Raw genomic sequence first — 7,500 nt, 5'->3', positions numbered from 1 at the left:
GAGAACTGAAAATTGGACTAAGAAATGTAAATGTAGTGAAAGTGGAGGAGAAGGAAATGAGAGTGGAGGAGGAGGAGGAGGATGATAGGGAGGGTATGGAAGTGGAAGAAAAGGAAAGGAGGAGGAGCATGGGGAGGATATGGAAATGGAGGAAGAGGGAATGAGGGAGGAGGGGAGAGGAGGAGGATAGGGAAGGATAGGGAAATGGAGGAAGAGGAAATGAGGGAGGAGGGGAGAGGAGGAGGAAGAGTAAAGGAGGGAGGAGGAAAGGGGGAGAAGAGGAAGAAGAGGAGGAGGAGGAGGATAGGGGAGGATATGGAAGTGGATGAAGAGGAAAGTGGGAGGAGGGGAGAGGGTAGGGAGGATATGAAAATGGAGGAAGAGGAAAAGGGGAGAAGGGGAGAGGAGGAGGAAGAGTAAAGGAGGGAGGAGGAAAGGATGAAGAGGAAAGGGGGAGAAGAGGAAGAGGAGGAGGAGGAAGAAGAGGAGGAAGAGGTAAAGCCGAAACGCGATTACAACTTCGTAAAATTGGTCGTTTGCAAGGTCATTGCCTCGTCTTCATGACCTCGGAGGGGCGTGGCCTCCCTGCAGGAGGAGGAGGAGGAGGAGGAAGAGGAGGAGAAGTAGGAAGAGGAGGAGGAGGGGCAAACAGAGAATGGGAGAAGAGAAGAAAGACTAGGAAGAAAGGAAGGGATAGGAGGAGGAGGATAGGGGAATAGAGAAGGGGAGAAGGAGAGGAGGAGGAAAAAAGGGGAAGAAGAAGAGGAAGAAAAGGAGGAATAGGAGGAGAATGGGTGATTAGGAAAGGGGAGAAGAGGAATAGGAGGAGGAAAAGGGGGAAGAAGAGGAGGAGGAAGAAATGGAGGAATAGGAGGAGAAGTGAATAGAAAAGGGAAGAAGAGGAGGAGGAAAAGAGGAAGAGGAGGAGGAAGAAGAGGGATGAATAGAGGAGAGAAAATGACAGAAAATAAGAAATAGGAGGGAAAAAGGGGGAATAGGAAGAGGGTGGGTGAATAGAGAAGGGAAGAGGAGGAAGGAGAAGAAGAAGAGGAGGAGGAAGATTAGGGGGTGAATAGAGGAGAAAAGAGGAGATAGAGTAGGAAGGAAAGGAGGAACAGGAGGAGAAGGAGTAGGAGGAGGAGAAGGAGTAGGAGGAGGAGGAAGGAGAGTAAATAGAGAAGTGAAGAGGAGGAAGAGGAAGAAGAGGAGGAGGAGGAAGACGAGGAAATGAATAGAGAAGGAGGGAAGAGGAGATAGAGTAGGACGAAAAAGAAAAAGAAGAGGAGGAGGAGAAGGAGGAAAACGAGGGATGAATAGAGAAGAAAAGAAGAGTTTGAAATCAGTGAATAGATAAACGAAAGAAAACGGTGGATTCCACGTGGCGGCACACTAAGCAATTCTCGCTAGCATGCTACTTGCTTTTGCTACTTAGTTTGAGTAGCAACGACTTCGGTCACGATCATTTTTTTGTTCTCAAAATTTTCTAAATGTCAAATCACGAACTAAGAGAATTTGAACCTAGAATACGAATGTTAGACACATTGTGGAGACGTTCTTACGGAAGTCGTTGCTACTCTAACGTAATAGCAAAAGTGAGTAGCATGCTAGCCTAGTGTGCCTCCACAAAGGCAAAGGAATACAAAGGCGGAGCATGCCGACAGGAGACCTTTTGGTCCATATCAAGGTCGGATGCGAAAAAAAATTATGGTAATGATAAATAAATAAATGAATAAAAACGTAAATTATTAAATAAAAACCAGCGACTGCATCAGCGGGAAGTCCATTCCATTTTACAACAGGCAAAGTCGTTTCCACTTATCTTGTGATAAAACCAACGACTCAAAATTTTGCGAATTATTGACATAATTTGTGTTTATTATACATGCTTGATGTCACACGATGTCATATTATGACGTCATTGACGTCACTCAGTGACGTCATGTGATTACGTCAGTCGATGACGTCACACTACAGGCCAAAATGGAAAAAAGAAAATATTTTTTTTTATCAAATCAAACTATATATTAGACAAAAATGCATGCATGCATACATATATATACATACATATATACATACATACACACATACACACATATTCATAAATACATACATACACACACTTACATACATGCATACATACACACACTTACATGCATACATACATACATATATACATACATACATACACACACTTACATACATGCATACATACATACATACACACACATACATACATACACACACACACACACACACACACACACACACACACACACACACACACATACATACATATATGCATACATACATACATACATACATACATACATCCGTGCATACAGGGTGGCCTATCCAATGCATAACACACATCCAGAAATAAAAACACAAATACACAATATTGCACAAACACAATATATGAAAGAAATGACACGCTGACGGAAAGGGGTGACACAGGGTACAAGTGACGCAGTGTGTCGTGTGACATACAAACAGCTGGCAGACAGAACAAAGACATTAAAGCTTATCACACTTGTCAAGGTCAACGGGTACACATGGCTCGACAGCTGTTTAGCCAACACATGCACTGGCAACATGTGTGTATATGCACGTGTGTGTGTGTGTGTGTGTGTGTGTGTGTGTGTGTGTGTGTGTGTGTGTGTGCACGTTCGGTTGCGTATATGAGAGTACGTATGTGTGTGTGTGTGTGTGTGTGTGTGTGTGTGTGTGTGTGTGTGTGTGTGTGTGTGTGTGTGTGTGTGTGTGTGTGTGTGTGTGTGTGCGTGTATGTGTACAGGCGCGTTTGCGTACACGTGTCTGTGTATATGTCTGTACGTGTGTGTGTGCGCATGTGTGTGTATTCAAAGTGTGTGTGTGTATGTGTGTATAAGCACGTTCGCTTGCGTATATGGGTGCACGTATCTATATGCACACGCGTGCGTGTGTGTGTGTGCACACGCGCGTTTGCGTACATATGTATGCGTATGTGTCTGTATGTGTGTGTGTGTGTATATGCGCTTGCGTACATGTGTGTCCGTATGTGTTCGAGCGTGTGTGTGTGTGCGCGCGCGCATGCTCACGGGTTATGATAACCATCACGTTTTCTATGATGAGTGGCACCTAGAAGGGACGAAAATCTAAGTGGCAGTTTAAGATGTAAACACTTACGGACAACATAAACTAGATTACCTCCTAGAATGACATTATAACTACCTAAAAAATTGTTCTTATTATATCTAACACCGCTGTGTACTATTCAATCTAGACAAATTTAATTTCAATAGATTATCTAACGATGAAAAATATAATTTGAGTCTTGTGTTCGGTTGAACGGGAATTCTTATATTTGAGTAAAAGACCTAAAAAGGAATATTGGGATTTCTAGAGAAAATCTGAATTATCAAAAGACTAGGACAGTGAGGTTAGCATAAAAGAATTCAAAGATAAGTAGAAAAAAATCATTAATATATGGAAAATTATAAAATGGATATAAATCCATCACAAATGGACACACACACACACACACACACACACACACACACACACACACACACACACACACACACACACACACACACACACACACACACACACACACACACACACACACACACACACACACACACACACACACACACACACACACACACACACACACACACACACACACACACACACACACACACACACACACACACACACACACACACACACACACACACACACACACACACACACACACACACACACACACACACACACACACACACACACACATATATATATATATATATATATATATGTATGTGTGTGTGTGTGTGTGTGTGTGTGTGTGTGTGTGTGTGTGTGTGTGTGTGTACGTATGTATATATATACAACAAAATTTAGTCTTATATTCAGAGATATTTAAAAGGAGAAACCTAGATGTCTGACCTTAGTCATAGAGAAAATTATCTAGAAGAAATGTCCTAGAATGTCACTTAGAAAACAACTCTAATATCGACGGCCAACATGATTTCAGACTTTAATGTTTTTTGTATAAATAACCTTCTTGAATTGTTCAACGGAGCTATCTCAGACTAGAACAAAAGGAAGAGTGAAGAAGCTTCGGGAACTGTCAAGCATACTAGAAAAAACTAAACCATATATATATAAATATATATATATATATATATATATATACATATATATATAGATATATATTTATATATATGTATATATTTTATATATATGTATATATATATATACATATATATACATATACATATATATATATATATATATATGTATATATATATATATATATATATATATATATACATATATACATATATATATATATATATATATATATATATATATATATATATATACAGTAACTATGGCGTCATGGGTGTAAGGACGACGTCACACTTATGATGTCACTGGTAACAAAACAATATGAAAATGCCACAAGTAATATTTTTCTCTGGGCGACCTTAGGATCTTCATGGGAGGATGATGAATCTCTCTTCAGGGGCAGGGCGTTAGGGGGGTTAGGGGGATAGGGGGCCTCACCCAGGTGAATAAAATCGCCTGAGGACAGCAGGGATTTGAATACGCAAGAGGCGTATGGTTGCGACAGGGTTGGAACTCGGGATCTTCATTATCATTGTTATTGGCGATGACGTAGCACAGGAGGTGACGAAGGAACACCAACAAGAGGAGGTGGAGGAGGAGGAGGAGGAGGAGGAGGAGGTAGAAAGAGGGATTTAGGTAGAGGAGAAGGAAAGAGAGGAAGAGGAGGAGGAGGAGGAGGAAAAAGGTATTTAGGTAGAGGAGAAGGAAAGAGAGGAGGTGGGGGAGGAGGAAGAGGAAGAGGAAGAAAGAGGGATTCAGGTAGAGGAGAAGCAAAGGGAGGGGAAGGAAGAGGAGGAAGAAGAAAGAGAGATTTAACTAGAGGAGAAGGGAAGAGAGGAGGAGGAGGTGGAAGAGGAGGAGGAGGAAGAAGAAAGAGGTATTTAGCTAGAGGAGAAGAAAAAGAAGAAGAGGAGTTGGAGGAGGAGGAGGAGGAGGAGGAGGAAATATAGAGGGAGGGAGGGAAGTAGGTGGAAGAGAAGGACAGCAATAAGGAGGAGGAGGAGGAGGAAGAGATGTGGAAGAGGAAGAAAAAGTGCAGTAAAAGTAAAGAGAGAAAGAGGAGGAAAGAGAGGAGGTGGAGGAGAAGGAAAGTGGAAAGGAGGAGGAGGAGGAGGAGGAGGAGGAGGAAGGATGCGAGGAACAGTGACGAAGATGAATTACCTAAAGGAAGAGGAAAAATAAAGACGTAGGAGGAGGAGGAGGAGGAGGACGTAGGGAAGGAGGAGAGGGATAGGAGGAGGAAGAGAAGAACAAGAAGACATTAGAGAAGGAGGAGGAGGACGACGTAGGGGAGGAGGAGGAGGAGGGACAGGAGGAAGAGAAGAACAAGAAGACATTAGAGAAGGAGGAGGAGGAGGAGGAGGGGTAGGAGGAAGAGTAGACGTTGGACAAATTAGATGAGGAATAGGAAAAGAAGATATAGGACGAAGAGGAGCAGGAGGAGGTGGGGGAGGAGAACAAGACATAGGACGAAGAGGAGGAGGAGGTGGTGGTGGATGAGGAGAAGAAAGAGGAGGAGAGGAGGAGGAGCAGGAGAAGGAGGAGTACAAGGAGGAGAAGGAAAAGAAGGAGAAGGAAGAGGAGGGAGAGGAGGAGAGAGGGAGGAGGAGGAGGAGAAGGAGGGGAGGAGTAAAGGAGGAGAGAGGGGGAAGGAGGGGGAGGAAAAAGAGGAGGATAGAGGGAGAGGGAGGGGGAGAGAAGGAGGAGGAGAGAGGGAGAAGGAGGAGAGGAGAAGGAGGAGGAGGACGAGGAGGAGAACGAAGAGGAGAAGTAGGTGGACGAGGAGGAGGAGTGGGAGGAGGTTGAGAAGGAAGAAGAGGAGGAAGAGAGGGAGGAGGGGGAGAGGAGGGGAGGAGGAGAAAGAGGAGGAAGAGGAGAAGGAGAAAGAGGAGGAGGAGGAGAAGAAGAAGGAAGAGGAGAAGGAGGAGGAGGAGGAGAAGGAGGGGGAGAGAAGTAGGAGGAGGAGGAGGGGGAGGAGGAGGAGAAGAAGGAAGAGGAGAAGGAGGAGGAGGTGGAGAAGGAGGGGGAGAGAAGTAGGAGGAGGAGGAGGAGGAGGAAGAGGAGGAGGAGGAGGAGGAGAAGGAGAAGGAAGAGGAGAAGGAGGAGGAGGAGGAGGAGAAGGAGGGGGAGAGAAGTAGGAGGGGGAGGAGGAGGAGGAGGAGGAGGAGGAGGAGGAGGAGGAGGAGGAACCATGCAAGGGCGAAAGTGACCTCCCCACAGGCGTCTTCGAAGTCTTCGTCGCGCAAGAGCAATGTTTACCTCACCTCCATTCATCTTCTGGTCTTTTTACCGACGCGAATCGACTGGACTGTGTCCTTCTTGCCCCCAGACGCGGGTTCCCTGCTCTACTCTTTGTCTCGGGCGCAAGTACACACACACACACACACACACACACACACACACACGCACACACACACACACACACACACACACACACACACACACACACACGACTGTTCAAATGCGGGTTGGTGACTTTTTTTTCCACGCGTACGCACGCATTTGCGCATGCGCGAATGTTTGTACATAGCCCCGGTCGCCGCCGCGCAGGCGTGTATAAATACAAGGATATGTAGGAGGGTTGACTCCTATGCATTGATGAACTCCAGCTAATTAATTTATAACTTATTTGTTTATTTATTTGTCTATTCATCTGTTCGTTTATTTGTTTTTTCATTCATCTATTTATTAATTTCATTTTTATTATATATATATATATATATATATATATATATTTTTTTTTTTTTTTTTTTTTTTTTTCTTTTCTTTTTTTTTTAGCTGAAGGGTACGCGGTCCTCGGCCGGAACTGAGCCTCAGTAAGGTACCTCAGGAGGTTGACATAGACAAAAGCCCGATTAAATACACTCTCGTGTATACATACACACACACACACACACACACACACACACACACACACACACACACACACACACACACACACACACACACACACACACACACACACACACACACACACTCACGAATTTGCAATTTGTTGAGATGTTTGCAATTCTAAGATTGTTTCACATTGCTGGTTTGTGCGTGCGTGCGTGCGTGCGTGTGTGTGTGTGTGTGTGTGTGTGTGTGTGTGTGTGTGTGTGTTTATATTCACGAGTATGCATACATTTACGTGTATATGTAAGTGTACATGTATGCATATGTATACATGCATACATATGAGTGTCGTGTATGTGTGTGTATGTGTATATGTATTTACATGTGCGAGTATGTATACATTTACGTGTATATGTAAGTGTGCATGTATGCGTATGTATACATGCATACTATATGAGCGTCGTGTATGTGTGTGTACGTATATATGTATTTACATGTGTGAGTATGCATACATTTACGTGTATATGTAAGTGTACATGTATGTATATG

This window comes from Oratosquilla oratoria, chromosome 7, assembly GCF_046742065.1.
Source record: "Oratosquilla oratoria isolate Oo_2021 chromosome 7, ASM4674206v1, whole genome shotgun sequence".
NCBI lineage: Eukaryota > Metazoa > Arthropoda > Malacostraca > Stomatopoda > Squillidae > Oratosquilla > Oratosquilla oratoria.
This window is presented reverse-complemented; position numbering follows the sequence as displayed.